This window comes from Panthera onca, chromosome B3 (genome assembly GCF_046562875.1).
Source record: "Panthera onca isolate mPanOnc1 chromosome B3, mPanOnc1 haplotype 2, whole genome shotgun sequence".
In the NCBI taxonomy this organism is placed as follows: Eukaryota; Metazoa; Chordata; class Mammalia; order Carnivora; family Felidae; genus Panthera; species Panthera onca.
The window spans coordinates 50,289,884-50,311,659 of NC_138344.1; the positions used below are offsets into that span (position 1 = coordinate 50,289,884).

The 21,776-nt window shown below is 37.4% G+C and overlaps 1 protein-coding gene across 3 annotated transcripts in view; it reads right to left on the reverse strand.

Annotated features, from left to right (window-relative positions):
* UNC13C (unc-13 homolog C) overlaps positions 1 to 18,568 on the reverse strand; it is a 612,857-nt gene extending 594,289 nt beyond the window's left edge. For all 3 annotated transcript variants that reach the window (XM_060618476.3, XM_060618475.3, XM_060618477.3), the window contains exons 1-3: positions 17,903 to 18,568; positions 14,835 to 14,909; positions 358 to 453 (exon numbers count right to left, since the gene is read on the reverse strand). The gene's annotated coding sequence lies outside the window, so the exon portion shown is untranslated. The remainder of the gene's footprint in view (positions 1 to 357; positions 454 to 14,834; positions 14,910 to 17,902) is intronic.
* Between the last annotated feature and the right edge of the window lie 3,208 nt (positions 18,569 to 21,776).

Consider the following 21,776-nt stretch of genomic DNA (forward strand, 5'->3'; position numbering starts at 1 on the left):
GAACAGTGTCACAGGGCACAAGTAAGCTGTATGAGTATGTAGTCTAGATCTTTGTCATCCATTACTATTGCACCAATGCCTCTCCCTCAGAGTGTGTGTGGGTGTACACACACACACACACACACACACACACACACACACACACACTCCCTCATTGGAAGATAACCCTTAAGGAAGGCTAAGGGAGGAAGAAAAGAATCTGACCTTAGTGTATGGAGGGGTTGTCTCTGAATGTGGTTATCTTAACATGGGAAGTCCATGAAAATGGACTACTGCTACACAGTCCTACTTAATATGGCACTGAATGATGACAGTGCAGGAAAATCCTCCCAATAGGCAGAATTTGAGGTGGGTTACCTGATCATCCACTTTGTGTGGAAAGAGAATTGTCCACGGGAAAAATGTATGAGAACTCATGAGCAACGGAGATCACTTGGATAATTTCTCAGGAGCCTGTAAAAAGAAAAAGTGGAATACCAAAGTCAAAGAGAGCCAGGTAAGAAACATGCAGATAGATTTAAGGAAATGGACATGAAGTGTGAAAACTTCGGTTTTGCATGCTGATGCTCATCAGAGAGCATCCGCCATGGAAGAAGCAATATATAACCAAGTAAACACAATTATTTGGTCAATTGTAGTTGAAATGGAGATAATGCATGGACTCAACAGCATGGGCTGTCATTCACCAATGTTGATCCACGTACTAACGCTGATGAATGTTCAAAATCACAGCAAGAGAGAATAATGCCGAGCACCTAATTCATCTTTTAAGATCAACTTGCCAGTTGGTAACAATTAATTACATTGAATTTCTATTCTAGAAAGGGAAATGCTTCATTTTAAATGAAATCAACACAATTGCAGATATTAATTTGCTTTTCCCACCCACATAATTTCACCTTAGACCAAAAGGATTACTTCACAGTAGTGGATATGCAGCAGTGGGCTCATGACTATGCATTTCACTAGTTCTATGACATACTACACCAAATCCCAGAAGCTTCTAGGCTGATAAAATTTAAAAATAGCCTTTGAAGAAATATTTGTAGTGCCAGTTTAGAAATGATACCTTGATAGGATGGGACATTTCAGAATGTAATATACGTTCTAAATCCATGATCATCACATGATATTGTGTCCCCAGCAGACAAAATACATATTTGAGAAGCAAGTAGTGGCCCTACTTATTATCACTCCCAATGTTCTGCTTGGAGTATTTGTACTTTACATCCCTACAATTTTGTTTTCTGTAATTATGGAGCACTTGGTTCCCAGAGAAGGACTGCTTCTGTAAGGACACAGTGAAAGCACCATGAAATCTTAAAATACGGTTGCTACCTGGTTACTTTAACTTACGCCAGGAAGAACTGATTCTGATCATTAGAATATAGGGCTGAAATTACACTATGAAAACAAGAAAGAGTATGTCTGGCACCCAAATAAGCCACTAAGGAAACTCCTCATAATCCCCTGACTAATTTGATGGGAAACAGTTAAGCATGGCAAAATGACCAAAGGCTCAGACCCCTCAAGTAGGGGTCACCCCACCAGTTAAGCCACCTACATTATACAATCAGAGATGCTAGCCAGGGAAGGTGTATCTATAATACAAGACAAAGGAGAGAGATGATGTGTTGCAGTCTTAACCATACAGGCCTACCTCAAAAAAAAACAAGAAAAATCTCAATCTAACTTTACACCTAAGGGAGCTAGAGAAATAAGAATAAAAGAAGCCCTAAGTAAGCAGAGGGAAATACATAGTAAAGATTGGAGTAGAAATTAATAAAATAGAAAAGATCAATAAAACTAAACACTAGTTTTTTGAAAAGGTAATAAAAATTGATAAACCTTTAACTAGACTCACCAAGATAAAAAGAGAGTACTTAAAAAAATAAAATCAGCAATGAAGGAGAAGTTACAATACAAAGGATCATAAGAGATTATTATCAACAATTATATGCCAAAAAAATTGAACAACCTAGAAGAAATGGATAAATTTTTGCAATCATACAATATTCCAAGATAATTGGGAAGAAATAGAAATTTTGAATAGACCAATTACTAGTAAGGAGACTAAAAGGCTTTACTGATGAATTCTACCAAACATTTTATTATCTACCCTTCTCAAGATTCCAAAAAACTGAAGACGGGCAACACTTTCAAACTCATTTTACAAGGCCATCATTACCCTAATATCAAAAGCAGACAGACATCACAGACTCACAAAAAATTACAGGTCCATATTCCTGGATTAACATATATTCCAAAATCTCAACAAAACATTAGCAAACTGAATTCAACAATGTATTAAAAGGATCATACAATATAATCAAGTAACATTTATCCTAGGGATGCAAAGATGATTCAAGATCTGAAAATCAATCAACATGAGGTACCACATAAATAGAATAAATAAAAATTAATTAAAAATTACTCTATTAAATAAAAAGGTATAAAAATTATATGATTGTCTCAGTAGCTGCATAAAAATCATTTGACAAAATTCCACATCCGTTTATGGTAACAATTCTCGACAAAGTGTAGATGGAATGAACCTCAACAGAATAACAAGGGTAACAGGAACAAGACAAGGATGCCCACTCTCTCCACCTTCATTCAACATAGTATTCATAGTATCGGAAGTCCTTGCCAGAGCAATTAGGAAAGGAAAAAAAGGCATCCAAATTGAAAAAATGGACAAGTAAAATTGTTATTTTGAGAATGACATTACTTTGTGTAGTATAGAGAAAATTCTAAGGACTACACACACACACACACACACACACACACACACACACACACACACACACCTGTTAGCATAAATAAATTCAATAAAGTGGCAGGGTACAAAATCAATATACAAAAATTAGTTGTATATGTAAACTAGCAACAAACTATTAGAAATAGAAATCAAGAAAACAATCGCATTTACAATTGCTTCAAAAAGAATAAACCATCTAAGAATAAACTTAACCAAAGAGGTAAAAGACCTGTACGCTGAAAACTAAAAGTCACTGACGAAAAAAACTAAAGAAGACACACATAAATAAAAAGGTATTCCATGCTCATGGTTTGGAATAATATTATTAAAATGTCTATATTATCCAAATAAATATACAGATTTAATGCAATCCCTTTCAAAATTTCAATGGCATTTTTCATAGAAATATCTTAAGATTTGTATGGAACCACAACACTCCAAATAGCCAAAGAAATCTTGATAAAGTTACAAAGCTGCAGGCATCATGATCCCTGATTTCAAACTATATCACAAATCTAGAGTAATCAAGACAATATAGTATTGGCATAAAATAAGATACATAGATCAATGAAACAGAATAGAGAGCCCAGAAATAAACCCACACATATATGATCAATTAATTTACAACAAAAAAGGCAAAAATACATAGTGGGAAAGGATAGTATCTTCAGTAAATGGTGCTGGGAAAAGAGACAGCCACATATAAAAGATTGAAGCTAGATCAGTATCTTACACCATTACACAAAAATTAACTCAAAATGATTAAAGACTTGAATGTAAGACCCAAAGTCATAAAACACCTAGAAGAAAACATGGGTGGTAAGCTACTTGACATTGGTCTTAGTGACGAATATTTGGATTGACACCCAAAGTAAAGCCAACAAAAGCAAAAATAGGTGGGTCTACATCAAACTGAAATTCTTCTGCACATGGGGCACCTTGGTGGCTCAGTCGGTTAAGTGTCTGACTTCGATTCAGGTCATGATCTCATGGTTTGTGAATTTGAGCCCCACATCAGGCTTGGTGCTGTCAGTGCAGAATCCACTCTGGATTCTCTGTCTGCCTCTCTCTCTACCCCTGTCCCTCTCAAAAATAAATATTGTAATAAATAAATAAATAATATGAATAAAATGCTTTTGTACAGCAAAGGAAACCATCAACAAAATGAAAAGACAACCTACTGAATGAGAGAATGTATTTGCAAATCATAAATCTGATAAAAGAAGAATACCAAACTACACAAATAACACATAAAACTATGTAGTATATATAGCAATTTGATTTAAAAAATGGGCAGAAGACCTGAGCAGAATTTTTTCCAAAGAAGACCTACAGATGGCCAATAGTGACATGAAAATTTGTTCAATATCATTAATCATCAGGGAAATGAAAATCAAAACCACAATGAGTTATCACCTCACACTTGTTAGAATGGCTATTATCAAAAAGACAAGAAATAACAAGTGTTGGTGAGGATGTGCAGAAAAATAGGACCCTTGTGTACTGTTGGTGGGAATGTAAACTCGTGAAGCCACTGTGGACAATAGTGTGGAGGATCCTCAAAAAATTAAAAATAGAACTACTTTATGATCTAGTGTATCTACTTCTGAGTATTTTTAAAAAATACATGTGCTCCTATCTTTATCACATTATAATGGCCAAGATATGGCAACAACCTAGGTGTCTATCAATGGAGGAGTAAATAAAGAGGTGCGTGCACACATATGCACATGTGTGCACACATGTGCGTGCGCGCACACACACACAACGGAACACTACTCAGCCATAAAAAGAATGAAATCTTGCCATTTGCAACCACATGGATGGACCTTGGGAAAATTATGCTAAGTGAAATAAAATAGGTCAGACAGAGAAAGATAAATACCGTATGATTTCACTTCTATGTGGAATCTAAAAACCAAAACAAATGAACCAACCTCATAGATACCAACAACAAATTGGTGGTTGTCAGAAGGGAGTGGGGTTGGGAGGATGAGCACAACAGGTGAAAGGGGTCAAGAGGTTCAAACTTCCAGTAATAAATCAAAGGTTTCCTAGCATCTAATAATGCTTTCAGCTAGTTGGCCTGAGCCTTGTAGCTGAGGAACACAGAAATGCTTAACCCTTAAAACACAAAGTTTGTAAGGTAAACAAATTTTGTTTCCAACAACCTGGCCTCTTCTCTGTTCATCTTTTCTGTGCTACCAAATGATGAATCCTTTCTCTGCCTCACGTGTCCAATTACTCAGGTCTTACCTTACCTACCATAACTTTCAGGAAAGAATCTGATAACTAGATGTTGATAACTGGCACAGCCTAACTCATTTACTCATCTGGGATATTTGGAAGAATTTTAGAGTAACAAAGCATCAAGTAATCTCAGGGGAGAAAAGTAGAGTTGTTTTTGTTCTCATTTCCAAATGTGACAACTTCATGGCCCTGAAATCTTACCAAATAAACAAATAGTACTTTTGTACTTCTAAGAGTTTCTTTTCCTTGAAACTATTTTGTCATTCTCTACAGGTTCAAATTTCACTAGTAGTAAAAAGTAAATCCACATACACGATAAAAAGGAAAGTGTAAAGACAATTTCTAATTTTTAGAAAGGAGTGTGATGTAGGAAGTATATGTGCATATACTACTACTGAAACTTTTAAAAATGTAAGATTTAAGGGGATCCTGAGTAGTTCAGTCAGCTAAACGCCTGACTCTTAATTTCAGCTCAGGCCATGATCTCATGGTTCATGAGTTTGAGCCCTGCTTCAGGTTCTAGGCTGACAGTGTGGAGCCTGCTTGGGATTCTCTTTCTCTCCCTCTCTCTCTGCCTTTATAAATAAGTAAAGTAAATAATAAACTTCCAAAAATTTTAATGAAAGATTTAAAATTTTTATCACATAGCATTAAAGCATGACTCTAATATGTCCTTTATATACAGATGGGAATAAACCAATTGAAGCTAGTTTTTTGGCCAGCAGAGAGCAAGACAGTCCCCCACACTCCTGCATTTAATCTTCCTAATCGTTTGTTGCATTCTCTTGATAGTTTTGTAATTGTTTATTCTTTACTTATGGTCTTTCATATATGGCCCTGTGTATACATGGGATAATTATCTGAGTGTACGGAACAAAGAATTACAAAGTAGTAAGGGAATGCTACACAAAACAGCTGTGTTTTAATAGGGAGAAGATTCTATGCGTGTACACACACACACACACACACACACACACACACACACACACACACACAGAATGAGTGACTGGGTTAAGGTGAGGAAACAGATATTCATAGTTGTCATGGCTCATTTGCCTTTTGGACAAATTGGCCTATTCTCCCTTTCTGATTTCTCCCCCGTTAAAGTAACCCCTATCTCATTATCCTGCTTAGGGATGGTGGGAAGGACGACTGAAATAAACAGGAATATAAGCTTAGACTTTTCAATCCAATACTTCCTCTGATTTCTGTATTATGACCATGCTAGAGATCTCTGCCAAAACTGAGACGAAGGGCTACTGCAGTGTTACATGTTAGCACCTAGCACAGGTCTTTTTAAATGTGGAAGACAGAATGACCATACTGTCTGTTGTTTAAAACAAACCAACAAAAACTCTATTATGCATCAGTATAAGCAACTTTACATTCAAAAAACAGGTATAATCAATGGATTGATACTTACATTACAAAAGTATTTAGCAAATTTTGCCAAAAAAAAAAAAAAGAAAAAGCCAATTCTCTAGAGAATTTAACATTGACATTAGCTTGCAGATCATCTATATACCATCCATGTTTCCAAACTAACAAATACTTGAACGCATAATCAGAAATAATCCTCCCTCTGGTTTGTATCTGGCTGTATTTGTAATAGCAGAAGAAAAAAAAAAGCTAGGGCACCTGGGTGGCTCAAATGGTTAAGCGGCTGACTTGGGCTCAGGTCATGATCTCACGGTCCGTGAGTTCCAGCCCCGTGTCGGCCTCTGTGCTGACAGCTCAGAGCCTGGAGCCTGTTTCAGGTTCTGTGTCTCCCTCTTTCTGACCCTCCCCCATTCATGCTCTGTCTCTGTCTCAAAAATAAATAAACGTTAAAAAAAATTTTTTTTAATTAACAGGTTTTACATGACATTATCAGCAAAACACAAGATCCTATGTTAGCCAAAGAAGAAATCTATAGATTCAATGGCATCAGGAATTACAGTTTTAATTTAAGGACTTTGTATTGCCTTGGTATCTTCAGGAACTGTTTGGACTAATGGGTTTTTTTGTTGTTGTTTTGTCTTTTTTTATTTCTGATTTTTTAAAATTTTTTAATGTTTATCTTTGAGAGAGAGAGCACACGCACAAGTAGGGGAGGGGTGGGGGAGGGGTGGGGGTGGGGAGAGGGAGGGAAGGAGGGAGGGAGGGAGGGAGAGAGAGAGAGAGAGAAGACCCAGAATCCAAAGCAGGCTCCAGGCTCTGAGCTTGTCAGCATGGAGCCAGACAGGGGCTCCAACTCACAAGCTGTGAGATCATGACCTGAGCTGAAGTCAGATATTTAACTGACTGAGCCACCCAGGTGCCACTTACCTCTGAATTTTCTACCAAGCTCTTATTTCAGGTAGAAACCAAGAAAAACTGCCTAACATTTTTTTAACAATTAAGCTGTACTTATCAGAATTTATAGACAATTTTTCAAGATTGTAATTGAGATTATATAAACTTGCCTTCATTGATAATGCAAATTGAGCCATAGTGTTCAGGTAAGAAATATCTGATCACACTTAAGAAGAGATATATTTACGTAACATCCAAAACATTGAACCATTTGCTGACATTAGAGAAACAGCTCAATTTATTTTGTAATGTTCTCACTCACATCAATCATGTTATCTGTCCACGTCTTCTCTTCCTAATAAGGCAGTAAGCCTCTCCTTTGAAAGACAATTCTCTGTAATTCTGGCACTTCCACAGTAATCTACTCAGAGTAAGTTACTAGTGAAGATGAAGAATTGAAAAATACATTCAAGAGGAATCTAGTTATAATTTGAATTCAAAAGCTTTTAAAAATTAAAGACAGTATGGATCTATGAACATTTTATTCATTCACCCAACAAGTTTTTATTGAGCACCAGCTATGTGTTGTGACTTATACTAAGTCTGGGGATACAATGGAGAGCAAATGGCAATAGTCTCTGCCCTATGTAAGATCAATATAAACCGAGAAAGTTATTTAAGAAAGCAATTTCAATACACGATAGTATTTTCTTTCCAAGTATTTCCATCAAAAAGTGACTCCTTGATGCATAACGTGTAAAATTCAGACCTACTAACAGCCCTACTCCTCACTAGATATTCTGTGCTCTATCCAAAACATGTCTCTACCACTTTGCTTGAAGACACTGTACTTTTTATTTCCTCTTCACTAGACCATCCCTGTCCCAACGCAGAATCTTACAATACATTCCTTCCATTTATACTTCATACTTAGCCCACATTCACACTCAATAGTTTGGCAATTCCTCTTAATGCACTTTTTTTTTAGGGAGACAGTGAGCCAGAGAGGGAGAGAGAGACAGAGACAGAGAGACAGAGAGACAGCAGGAGAGGGGCAGAAGGAAAAAGAGACAGAGAGACAGGGAGAGAGAGAATCTTAAGCAGGCTCCATGTCCAGCACGAAGGGCTCAATCTCATGACCATGAGATCATGAGCTGAGCCAAAATCAAAAGTCAGACACTTAACAAATTGAGACACCCAGGCGCCCCTGCATGTCCTATACAGTAATTTGTATTCATGTTTTCCTCTTGCAGTAAATCTAAGAGCTTTTGATGGCAGGTGCCCTTTTCTATTTATTTCTGCATTCTTTCTATGGAGCCTAGCAAAGTGCCCAAAGGCTTCTTAAATATCGACAAAAACAGCTTCCTGCTCTCCATTCAAACATTGTTATTTCCTTTTGCCCCACAAGGATTCCTTCCGTCTGGAATATTCTCTCTGACCAATAATCATAGCCTATGCCATTCCCTATTTTTTAAAATATCAATAGGAATGCCTGGGCGGCTCAGTCGGTTAAGTGTCCGACTTTGGCTCAGGTCATGATCTCATGGTTTGTGAGTTCAAGCCCGGTGTTGGGCTCTGTGCTGACTGCTTGGAGCCTGGAGCCTGCTTCAGATTCTGAGTCTCCCTCTCTCTCTGCCCCTCCCCCACTCACACTCTGTGTCTCTTTTAATAAACATTAAAAAACAATTTTAATAAAATAAAATATCAATAAAATTTGTTTAAGCTTTATCTTTTGTTATTAACAATGTCAAACACAGGAAATTGTTGTACTGTATCCATCAGAATCATTTTAATTCACCAGGGTTTTCTTTCTCTTTAATATATGTAAGCATTCCATCAGTTTGGCAATGATAACGGCACATGCCTTACTGTCAAGGAACTCACAGTCTCGTGAAGAATAGAAAAGAAGACAGTTATAGGCACTAGCAATTAAGACCAGACTAGATGGTGAGGGAGACAGGTGTCAGGAAAGCCAAACCTTTTGGCCCCTGCACAAGCAATCACACATTAAAGCCACACAGACACATCTTGTCTAAAACTGAACTTGCTTCACTTCTCCTGCAAAAGCTGCTTACAGCTCTGTAATTAACCCAGAAGGAATCCCCTAGACTCCCAATGTTTTAAAGCTCGTCTAATTAGGACAAAGGCAGCAGCGCAAGAGGGAGGATGTATACCTCCCAGTCAGAAAGGTACAGGAGAGGTCCCTCAGGCAGCCTAAGGCATACAGCAAGAACAGAAAATGTGCACATGGTCATTTTGGTGTGCTGGGGTTTCTGAAAAAGCAATTTTATGGACATGGTTCAAACCCAAACTTGACTTTCTCCTATTGTTTGTGACACTCATGCCCCATCTTATGTAGCCATCTGCAGAAGCCTCAGGACCCTAAGGTGAATTTCAGTAGTGATCTCAACAAAATTATTAATATAAACCTAGTATCCATAAATATTAAAAAATGTACTCTTTTTCAGACAGAGAGTTGATATTCAAGTTTTCCTCCAGTAGGATTCTGGCTTTGAATTGCTCTTTTGGGAAGAGAGATGGATTTTGCTTCACGTTATTTTTTTCTCTTTGTTCTTTATGACCAATTGTTTTTCTCTTACAATATGATGTGTTAGGAGTCAGGTCTGTGATCTTGGTACAGAATATTTCCCTCAATACTAATAATCAATCCATGTAAGAGTTAACTTACTTTCTAAAGGTTATTTCTACTACATCTCAAAGCAAAAAGAATTCTAATTACCCAGCCACCTCTCACCATTAACACTGTGTTATTTAACTAAATAGGAAATGCCTATTTATCCCAAACATCTACTTACCAATTAGAAAGTATTAAGTAAACACCATTTGTGCTAAACATAACTTAATATTTTATAATGTATAAAGCACTAAGGGGAACCCTTAGAAATCTTCCAAGCTATCATAATGAGTACGTATCATTATTATACAGTACTGCAGACACAAGAGGGTTTTTTAATCTTTAAGTAGTATCATCACCTACAAATATCTATTATATTTATTCTTGTTCCAAAGTTACTGGCACCAATTAATTGTTCAAAAATATTTTAATTCATGATAAATAGGAGTTCACAAGACCTTTCCCTTAGACTCCAAATTGCTTGGTTTTCTCATTAATATTTAGAGACATATAGTAACAAATATCTTTGCATAAAAATATGAATAAGCTTTACTTTTTAGAACGTTTTCATCTGGCTTTAAACAGTCCAGTAAATTATCTGTCTTGTAGGCATTTTAGATAACCAAACTGAGAGACTGAGTTCACAATAAAAAGGGAAACACGATATGGCTTAACTAAGAAATAGCTGAAAACCAGGCATGCAGCAACTATAACTACTTTGATATGTACCTCCCAGGTGCTCCTATACTTTTTTTAAAACTGTATCTGGAATTTTATAATTCTATTTTGACACTTGAAATTTGTGTCACATCTTGCGAACTTTATAATTTTTCTGCATTCTCAGACACATCTTCATTCTCATGGAAGGAAGCTCTATATTCCAAACACAACAATCAGCAAATTATATTTTGCACATAAGGCCTCAAGTACAGACAACTGGAACCAACTGAGAGAAACTCATCAAAGCTTATAGTGTCAAGTACATTAAGTGAAATTTCACCAAGGAACACAAAACTCACAAAGAACACTTACAAAGTCAGGCTCAAATTTAAGTTCTAGAGTTTATGATACTTTTCCCCTATTGGGCAGCCTCTTTCCTTACTATCATTACTGAGGAATTTAAAGATTTCAAGCTCAGCCAAGGAATTTGAGCATATTTTGGCTCAGACTCCTCATTCACTCTTTTTTGGGGAAATTCTCCTCCAAAATCAAATATTGCAGGTGTAAACCATGTCTATAATTAGCCAGATTGCCTCCTCTGTCAGAAAAAAAAAAACAAAAACAGATGCTCTAAGAATTCCTTTCGAAAACTAAAAAAACACCATTGGAAATTCCCTGGATTTCTTTCCATGATTGTGGTTATTGCTGAATCCTTTGGAAACTAGATACCACAAAGCAGGAATCAGGGTGATTAAGACCAATAAAGTGGATGGAAGTTGGATGTGCTGCAACAGTAAATTGGATAGCCATAAATCACATGCTAGATTATCAGGCAAGATTCACATCAAAAGAAATGAGGGAAGATATGGGACCCCTAACTGAAAAAAGGTAGTACTTAGTCTAGAGCCCTTGGTCAAGAGCAGGAAGACACGCACCAGAGAAATCGGACATGGATCTGTAATGTGACATGGCTCCGACCTAGGAAAAGTCAGGCAGGAACGTCCCTTTTTATTCATCTTCCACCTCTCTTGAAGCTACACTTCTGCCTTTCAGTGGTTCTGTTCATGAGCTACGTGGGCGGGCGCTAGATCCTGACATCTGCCATAGAGCTACTGAGGGCCTCATGAAGTCAAAATTCTGAAAATTAAGAATAAATCAGGGTTACTGATCATACCCTCATCTCTCTGCCTGTTCCCAGAAGCATTTTGTAGTGGCAGACTCCTCACAAAGCCTCAGTGATCTGTAATAGTGAAAGTCATTCAGATTTGCCGTTTCATTATTCTATGAAGAACACATATAAGAACATTGGAATCCCAGGGCCATTGATTTCATCAAAAAAAAAAAAAAAAAAAAGGTGTTCAAACCTAATCCAATTTGTTCTAAATGTAGTTGCTAAGGTAATTACTAACTTAGGTCACAAGAGAGGCTTAGGTTTTTCCTTCTGACATTGTTTTTCTTTTTGTTATTTCTTACTTTGTACACTAGTCTCTCTCCTTCCCTTACCTGTCTTTTCCTCTATTAACTAGTAATATTATAGACTTTAAATTAAATATAAAAGCAAACAGATTTACTGATTACTCACTTTCTATGTATAAAGTAGTGAAGAATATGAACATAATTAAAATTAATGATAGCTAGTATTCTTTGGACACCTAATCTATATTAGTTTATTTTATTCTTGTAAAAACACTTTGAAGCAGTGCTCTTTATGGTGCCATCATCTTCTGATTGAGAAAACAGAAATTTTGAACAATTTGTCAAAGTTTACACAGATCGTGTACTTAATTGCCTTATAGTATTGCTAAAATTTTTTTTTAAATATTAGGTGGAATAATAAATATCTAAACTATACATCAAGCCCAAAAGCGAAATCTCATAAGAAAGCCCATGATGCATTAGCAAATGAATTCTGCAACTAATTCAGTTTGTAGGATTGTATAAAATCTCGGTGTTTGGAAACTGAGTATTATGTTTAATTGGGTCAGAGACTGGGTAAGAAACTGGAAGTAAAACAAAGCTGGAAAGGCAGTCTGAAATCTTGCTGTAAAAGAGTTACTTGTTTTTCCATACTAAGTAGTTTAGAATGTTGTATACAAACTGGTGTCCTTGAAAGTTTTTGCACAGAGAGTGACATATGCAATGATCAAGGCAGTTTTTAGGACAATGAATCTGGCAATAGCAGGCAGAACAGATGCTAGGAATAGAGGCTCATAAAGATAGAACAATTGGAAGATCGAAGCAGTATTTTAGTCATAAAGAGACAAGAACGTGAACTAAGGTGGTACAATAGGAAGAGGAAAGAAAGCATGGCTAGAAATGATGTACCAAAAAGAAACAAGATTTGGTCATCAATACAGGTCATGAGGAAGAAAAAGGCAGGGCAAATAACTTGAGATTTGAGCGTGGGAGACAGGAAATTAGGAAAAAGAGCAGTTTGGAGGAGACTAGAATGCAATCTCTTTATTTTGGGGAAACATGTAATGCAAATCCCCTTAATGACTTAGTATAGGCCACTAAAGAAGTTCAGTTCAGCAGGACAAAGAGAGGAACAAAAAATTGCTCCTAACTCAAGGCTAAATGGAGGAAAAAAGCAATTGATGTGGGAATTTATTGTAATTTCTTTTATTTATTTATCAAGATTTAGGTCTTATTTTTTAAAAAAAGATGTTCTTCTACTGTCCAGTAATATCGTGACAATTTATTGGGTACTTAGCATTATCTTCTAATCCTATCAATTATTGTCCAAGAACTAGAATTAAATTTTAATTTTTACAAGTTGGAGTTTAATCTACATATTTTGCCCCCTGTCAATCAACCTACTTTGAAATTAAGACATAAATAGGTTTGAGAAGTTTCCCAAGTTAAGTTTGCCCCTTCAGCAATGAGAGGGCCCTGCAATTCCCTTCTAGCATATTCTTACAAGTGTGCCCATCCAGAAGGAAAGACAGCTGGATAGAGAGGACAAATCTACTCATGACTAAATACACATACACTTTAATTGTAAATTTTTTTATTGTTTATTTTTGATAGACAGAATGTGAGTGGAGGAGGAAGGGGGTTGGGGGAACACAGAATCGAAGTAGGCTCCAGGCTCCATGCTGTCAGCACAGAGACCGATGCAGGACTCGAACTCATGGACCATGAGATCATGACCTGAGTCTAAGTTGGACACTCAACCAACTGAGCCACCCAGGCGCCCATAATTTTAAATCCTCTCAATAAAATGTTTTATGAATGACTCTAATAAAGTGAGCAGCTAAATACCTGAATACCATTTGTTTCTTGTAACAAAATGGCAGCACCTCAAAATCTATCAGAGCTGCAGCAAATATTTTATGCCTCCCCATACAGGGCTGTATACACAATATGCAGTTATCTGGAATACGATCAAGCTAATACTTATCATTGTCTCGTATGTCAAAGAAAACACGTTGACCAATTGTGTACAAGTCCTGAAAGCATTAATTCTGCTTCTTCAGTTTGTGAGGCAGGAACTGATATTTATTAACCTCTCACCTTTGGAGAAGCAAAACAGAATCAAGTAATTCTGTGACTACATTTCAAATAAAGTCAACTCCATAGAGTCTGCACTATGTAAATTTCACAGAATTTGAGTCTAAGGACTAAGTCTTCATGAGCACCAAAGTCTTTTACAGATGAGAAAACCAATGCTTATAAAAGGACAGCCCCAGTTTACCCAGGCAGTTGAGGACTGAACCAGGATTTGACTAACTATAGCATTTTTCTACTAGACAGCAAAATGCAAGGGACTCTGGTCTAAATGTGCCGATTCTCTATTTTAACCTGATTGACAATTTTTACTAAATAGTTCTCACTGATAAAGCATTTGCTTAGGGTTTTTTCGCAGGGTGGGGGGGGGGGTGTTGTTTTGTTATGTGCCACTTAAAAAAGACAGGATTTAAAACATGTCCTTTCTTCCTCCAATGTTTCTAGGATCACATCAGCAGTGTCCCTGCTCAGAAACATGCCTCAGTGATTGTGCCCAAGTCATCAGTTCTTCCATCTATGAAACAGAAATAGTCATCCCTATCTGAAAAGTACTCTTTTTCTTTTCTTTCCCTTAGTTTTAACATACCTGGAAAAGCTAGCTCTGGCATATATGTTATTTCAACTTATGAAACAAATGAGGCAAAATATTTTCATTCAAAACATGTTTTTGTCTATCAAAAAGACATATTGCACTTAGATTCTTAAGAGCCAGAATGCTCAGAGGAAAAAAAAAGTGTATTTTACCTTGAACATAGGACTTGGACCAATGAAGACTGGCTGTTGGGAATAGAGACCGTCTGAAGGTGAAGTTGTAAAAGTCTAAAAGAGACAAGAAAATATTTTAGAGGAAAACCCATCTCCTGGGATCACTTTTTAAACATACTTTGCAAACCGTGAGTATAATTTATTAAGTTGAGTTTTATCTTGCTAACCAGTATTTATTTCCAGAAAATAATTTACTATGCAGGGAAAATAATATAAAATACTTGCCATATCAAGATCATAATATTTTCTATAGGCTGGGGCTAAATGATTTAACTAGGATATGCAAGAGATAGGAAACATTTATCCCTCTTGGATCACAACCATTTTCACAAGAGAAGGAGAAATGATTGACTTCGTTTCTACTTCTCCAGAGAACTTTTGATCTAGAGGTTAGAAGATGACCTTTCCTCCTATGTCGTCAAATACACCACATGGAGCAAACAGTGCTGTCGTATCCATTATCTCTACAGAGATTGTAGAACTGAGGGCTCAGTCTTCTGCAGGCTGAAAAGCTACTAACTGAGAGGGCTATTAATAAGTACCACCCCCCTTTTATAGGTTGGAAGGGAACTGGAGTTTAGCCATCCAAGCACAGAACAGAACACTTAAGATCCGGAAAAGACTTGTAACAATAACATTACAACAAAGGATGCAAGTTTCATTCCTTCAATTTGCATTATGTCTTGTGTGATATTATCTTAAAAGTATTATCAAATAAGTTGATATTTATATAAACTGTAACACCATTAGAACGTGGCTTTTTATCCTTAAGAGGGTGGTTTAGAAACAAATTTGGCATATATTTAAAATTCTGAAAATTTCCAGCTGAACAACAGGTATATTTTTCTCAGGTAGAAAGGTGATTCCCGTTTCAAAAAATCTGGAGAAAGTCCTTCCAAGAGTAAAGACTATGAGATGGAAAGAATGAAAAACAAAAGCTAATGGTATGAAAACTAGAAGATGATGTACAGGTGGCATTATGTCTCAGAAAACTTACGCCAGGGACTTTACAATGCATTAGCCGAATAGGTCAATAGGAGTGGAAGTGCATGGAGTATTGGGAAAAAGAGCATTAGTTCTCAAACAAGTAGTTCTGTGTACCACATACTTCATTGCTTTGTAAAGACTAGCTACCATAGAAAAGTGATAGACAGCCAAGGAAGGGAAATAGTTTACCTTGTTAATAATAAGTACATGGTAAGTGAATTTTCTAGGCTTATCTAACATGTTCATCTCATATTTCAGATGAGCACATGGTGATGACCATTTCTAGAAGAACTTTCCAAATCCCTGTAGTGGAAGCCTCACAACAAATAATCAAATGCTAGGAAATAAACCTGTACCTGTTTATTCACTTTCAAATTCAAGTTCACAGTTCGACTGAAATTATACATAGAATTCCATTGTGGTCTGAACTGGTAACTTTGTATGTGAGAGTTTTGAATATTCTTTTAAATTATCTCAGCTCAGTTCATTCATCAGTTTGAAAAATAATCATTTAATGGATTCAGTGAGATTACTGTAGTGTCATTGCTATTGTGTTTCATCCACAGATGTTATGTTTTTCATACAAGATGTCAACATAAAAGAAATACACAATTTTTTCCATACCATACTAATGAATGCAAACTCAACTTATGCCCATCTTTCAAATCACCCTTCTGGCCCAGTAACTGCTTGTAATTATTTACCATATTTTGATATCGTTGTTATTATAGTAAAGGGTGAAATTTTGAAACACCTGATTTACCCATTTTTTCTTTGTATGGCCCAAATCAGTGCTCTGTATTGCTAACATGTGGCAAAAAAGAGGTTTTAATTTTAAAAGAGCAGGATGGTGATTTACTTTACAGTATGAATAAATTACAGTTTAAATCTCATTTATTTCTACTCCATTTGGAGTTTGAAATCTTAAGAAAATACTAGTAGCAATAAAGTCAGTTTCTAGAGCTTTGGCATTAACTCTTTGTATTAAGTCAAAAATCTGTAATTATTTTGATATATATAAAAAGGTTACAAACTTTCCCATTCTCTTATTTCTCCCCTCCAGTAAAGCTCATTGAATTTCAATACATGTTTAATGTATTACCAGTTGTACCCACTTTTATGAAAATAATGTACTCAAGTATAAAAGACTGCAAGATTTTTTAAAGCACTATATTTACTATTAATTCAAAAATAAGATAAACTTATATTCTTACTTTTTAAAGAAATGCAGAGTATTTCCAAAAACTCATTTTTATGTGAGTTACCCACCCACCTCTTTCCTTTTTCCCTTTAAGTCTAATAAAGAAAATTGACTTTAAGCTTTGTCATTTCAGCCTAAGGTACTAAAAGGCAGCCAACGTTACTATTGTTGCCCTTTCTCTTTATTATACAAGTATATCGATGATGTAATTGCAGAAGTTAGGGTTTACTCGAGCTGTTGAAGCAAAAGGATTTTTTTAGACTGCCTCCTTCAGCACCATAGAACAATTGTAAAACCGAACCAAGTATACAATTTAAGCAATTCGTCTCTTGAAAGCAAATCCGCAGGATCTTCGTCTTGAAGGACTGATCAAGAGGTCGAAATGCAGAACCACTGGTAAAGCTCAATTTGCTCCAGACCGATGCTGAGCTGGAAAAACACTTGAGCAACACAGTGCTAGTGTATGGCATTTTGGCTTTTAACCCCTTCCTAAAAGCCTTCAACTTTTATGGTTGGGTCTACTGTTGCCCCCCAAAGCCCACAGGATTAGGAAACATCTCAGCCTTTTATCCCAGCCTTGTTTGTCCCTAAGCAGATATTCCCCCTGAAAGTTGAGTGAAAACTAAGCAATCATTTATCATTCTGCATTTCAAATAAAGCAATGATTGAGAAGTCCATGATCCTACATAGAGCCACCCATATTATTAACAGAGCAGAGCTGAACATTTACAAATGTATCTACTACACTAGGAGAACCCTCATGGCTGTGATTCAAAGTGCAAATAAAAACAATCAACAAGAACATACAGAAACAAAATCACATGCAGATGAGGCAGAGCATACAGGGAAAAGAACATACCTGAGGGATTCTCCTTTTAAAAAAAAAAAAAAAAATGTACACACCAGCTGGGCTGTTTCTCCCCTCCTTTTGGAGTGTATGTGTTTTCCCTTCAGGAATACCACTTGGAATCGTGTTTCTAGTCTCCTTTCCTTTATTCAGCCACAAATAGTTAGAGCAGGAGAGGAGGCTGCATCCCAGCGATCCGACTCAAGTGCAATCAGGCATGCCTTTGGTCTGCAACGGTGTCTGTTCTTGTCAATTCTATCGTGCTCCCCAGGCAGCAGCCTCCAAAGCAATTTTACAACTTAGCTGCTGGCATGAAACTGCCTTTCACTCTCCTCATTGCCAAATTGCTTCGGCAGCTCATTTCTCATCCCTGTCTGTAAGAAAGCAAACCGGGTTGTCTCCCGTGCGTTGACGAGCGCCAAGGTTCATCAACAATTGAGGGTGAGGAGCATCGCGGCTGAGTGCGTGCAGGGAACTTCACACAGCGCGGGCCACGGCTGCTTTGGGGAATGCAGCACAGACGCTGCGATCCCCCAGCCTCCTCTGCCCAGAGCGCCTCGGCTCCCTCTGCTGTCGCCCCTGCTGCTGTACAGAGCAGCTCCTCCAGGCTGAGCCACAGCCCCTGCTCACGGAAAAGCACCGTGGCCGCTGCCAGGGGTGGCCGGCGTCACCACCACACTGACAACTAACTGTGGGACGCAGCTTCATCGCTGGGGAAAACGCCTGGGTGCCAGAGCTTCCTCAGCCTTTTTTTTTTTTTTTTAAATCACGGAGTGATGACCTAGGAGACAACTGTGCGGCCAATTCTGCTAGCTAGCTGTGTTTGCAGCCTCTTTGATAACGAGAATAATTCAAAAATTACTGGTTCAGATGTAATTGGCTGTGCTTGGAATCATGAAAAGTACACTGCACACAGTCTAATTCCCAAATAGCCACTGAGAGGCAGCTGACTGGACCCCGTATTTAAAGGGAATAGATGCTGGGATCCCATCCCAGATGGTTTTCTTCTTTTTAATGTATGAAAAGCCATTTGAAGGTGATTCTTTAAAAATCTGAATTAAAGACACGTACACAAATCAAAGTGGGAAATGGTGGAAACTTAGAGTAATACAAAGGTTTTGCTTCTCACTTAGACCGTCTTTCCATTTGATGTTAATGTTCTAAAGATCTGGCTGGGAATTGGACGGGCTTGCTTTCTTTTTTAGTTTTGCTGAGTCGAGGAGGTGGAGGGAGTAACAGCTCCCACTTTCCATCAATAAAGCATTTTCTATCCTCTAACCCTCCTGTTGAAACAAACAAAAAAAAGTACTGGCTCTTAAAATAGAGCCTTCAAGAAGCTCAAGTCCTGGAATAATTTATAGATTTGAGGCTGCATCTGGTCTGTTATCTTTCTTCTATCTACTTTTCCTCGCATTTTAGAAAATAGATGGGTGTTTCCAGGACGGAAGAATAGTCAATGATTAACAGATTAGACAGTAGCACATATAGATTTGTGTGGCATTTTTCAGTACACGTAAGGATGCATAGGTCTGACCAACTTTAGGATGGACTCTACTTTACCTGAACATGTAATATTCCCTCATTGACAGCAAACCGAACAGCTAAGCCTGACAGATCATTTTTGGCAAAACCTGTGCCAAACCCATTCCACCCACTACAGGTGACAACCAATAACACCTCTGCGATTAAAAATAACTGCCCCCAATTCAACACAATGTATGGGCCAGGTGCCAGGAGCTGAGCCCTCCCCACTCCGGGCTCTCAGCCCCACCTTTAGCTCACAGCCACACAGCTTCCTCAACCGGCTGCTCAAGTGACTGTTAATGGACTAGAGCATCTGCTCAAGGTCTAATGAGCTGCATCAGGGGGCAAACACTAGGCCAGCGTGATCCCTGCCTTCAACAGCTCCAGAGTGGTAGGCAGGACAAAGCTTTGCTGCCCCTGGCTGTAAGCACACAAGGGGAGCAAAGGAAAACTGTCAGATCTCAAAGTAGGTAGGGCAAAACTTGACTTTTTTAGATAGAAAAATTCAGGCTAGCCAATATACTGTTTTGAAGAATGCCCTTCAATACACAGAGGAAAGAACACCTACTTATAGAGGCTTTTTCTTCTTTTTTGGGTGTACAATACCCAGAACAAAGTGCTGAAGCTATGCTCAGTGGAGAGCCCCAGCACCCGGAATAGTGCAATGTAGAGGAGACCTCAGTCAAGTAGGGTATAATGTCAGTGGATTAAACGTTAAAACCTAACCTATAGAAGCAAATACAGGTAAGGTGATCCTATTCCTGTGCGGTTGTCAGAATGTGTTGTATGTACTGGGATGAAAGAGGAGTCAAAGTATTGCTCTAATTCAAATAATCTCGTAGAGGAAACAACAACAGGGATGGTGATCATCAGTCTGTTTTTAAGAATATATCTTTCAAGAACGTTCCAAAGTTAGTGTGTGTGTTCTGATAGATGCACTGCTTAGCTGTAATCATCAGGATCGTGGTTATGTATTTCAAAATGGAAACTATTTACATCTCTGAGAGTGGCAGGAATCATGTATCTGAGGGACACCAGATGCTAATAAAATATGTCACTACTGGAGAGAATGACAGAGCTTTACAACTTTATTGACCTGCAGGGACATCAAAATCTGTAACAGTATTTCCTTGGCTCTTGATGGCTAGTTTTCATCTAAATACTTGATTTGAATAATATATAATCACCATCATATGAATACTGCAATCTGTTAGAGTTCTACACATTCTTATCAGTAAGACACATTCCACTTCTGCAAGAACTTATCAAATTCTTGAATTAGTAACATAAAACACAGGATAGGAAATGAGCGATTTCCATTTATATACTTAACACCTCTAGAGATACGTACATGCCCCAAAACTTACTCACAGATGGATTGATTGAAACTGTAAGATAATTTCTGCTTTAAATCTTTCAACAGTAATTTCAGGAGGAGAAAACCTCTGGGGTACCATTCATCTCCCATGTCCCAAGACATAAGGTGGGCCAGATCATTTGTCTCATTTATGGTTCAGGTGGGAGAAGAACCATTCTGGGTCACTGGTCATTTTTTATTGGTAATAAAGCCTAACTAAAGCAAAAAGATCAAGTTAAAGGCCTGTTCTTGTAGAATTCTGTTACTGCCTATGCATTTGGCTTTAAGCAACAGAGAATTCTTGAAAAGCAGGAATCAATCTTTTATGTATTGAATTCCATTTTCTGTTTTCTAGAAAACCTTGCTGTTTATTTTAGGGAGATGGTAACCAATCACTGGACCTATTTAAAAAAAAAAAACACTCAACAGTCATTGGTTCCTGTTTCCATTTAGATGAATTGGTGAATTGGATTAACGTTAAAATAATCAACACAGTCAAGACAAAAACATGTTTACATCAAAATTATTAAGTTGTTTCTAGCTTTGTATAACTGAATAATGTATAGGCAAACAAATAGTTGGGAATAAGCCATCACACAGACTGGAAAGATTTGCAAAATGTTCATTTCAGGATAGTAAAGCACACACTAAGTTCTATTCTTGAAGTTTTCCATTAAATTAGAAGTCACGTAAAAATTGTACCTTTGAAATGAAGTAACACTGTGTAACTTTGGAGACCAGGTCATACAAGTACTGCAGCTTTCTTTTTGCCCACTCTCTCTTGGTTTGCTCACTCTGAGTAAAATTCACTGCCATGTCCTGAGGACACTCAAGCAGCCTAGAAGGAAGCCCGCAGGACTAGTACCTAAATTCCCCTCCCCATTGCCAGATAGGAACTGAGACTCCCTACCAACAGTCATGTGAAAAAGCCATTTTAGAAGCTGACCTTCTACCCACATTCAAGCTTTGAGAGGACTCCAGCTCCTGCCTACATGTTGAATGAAA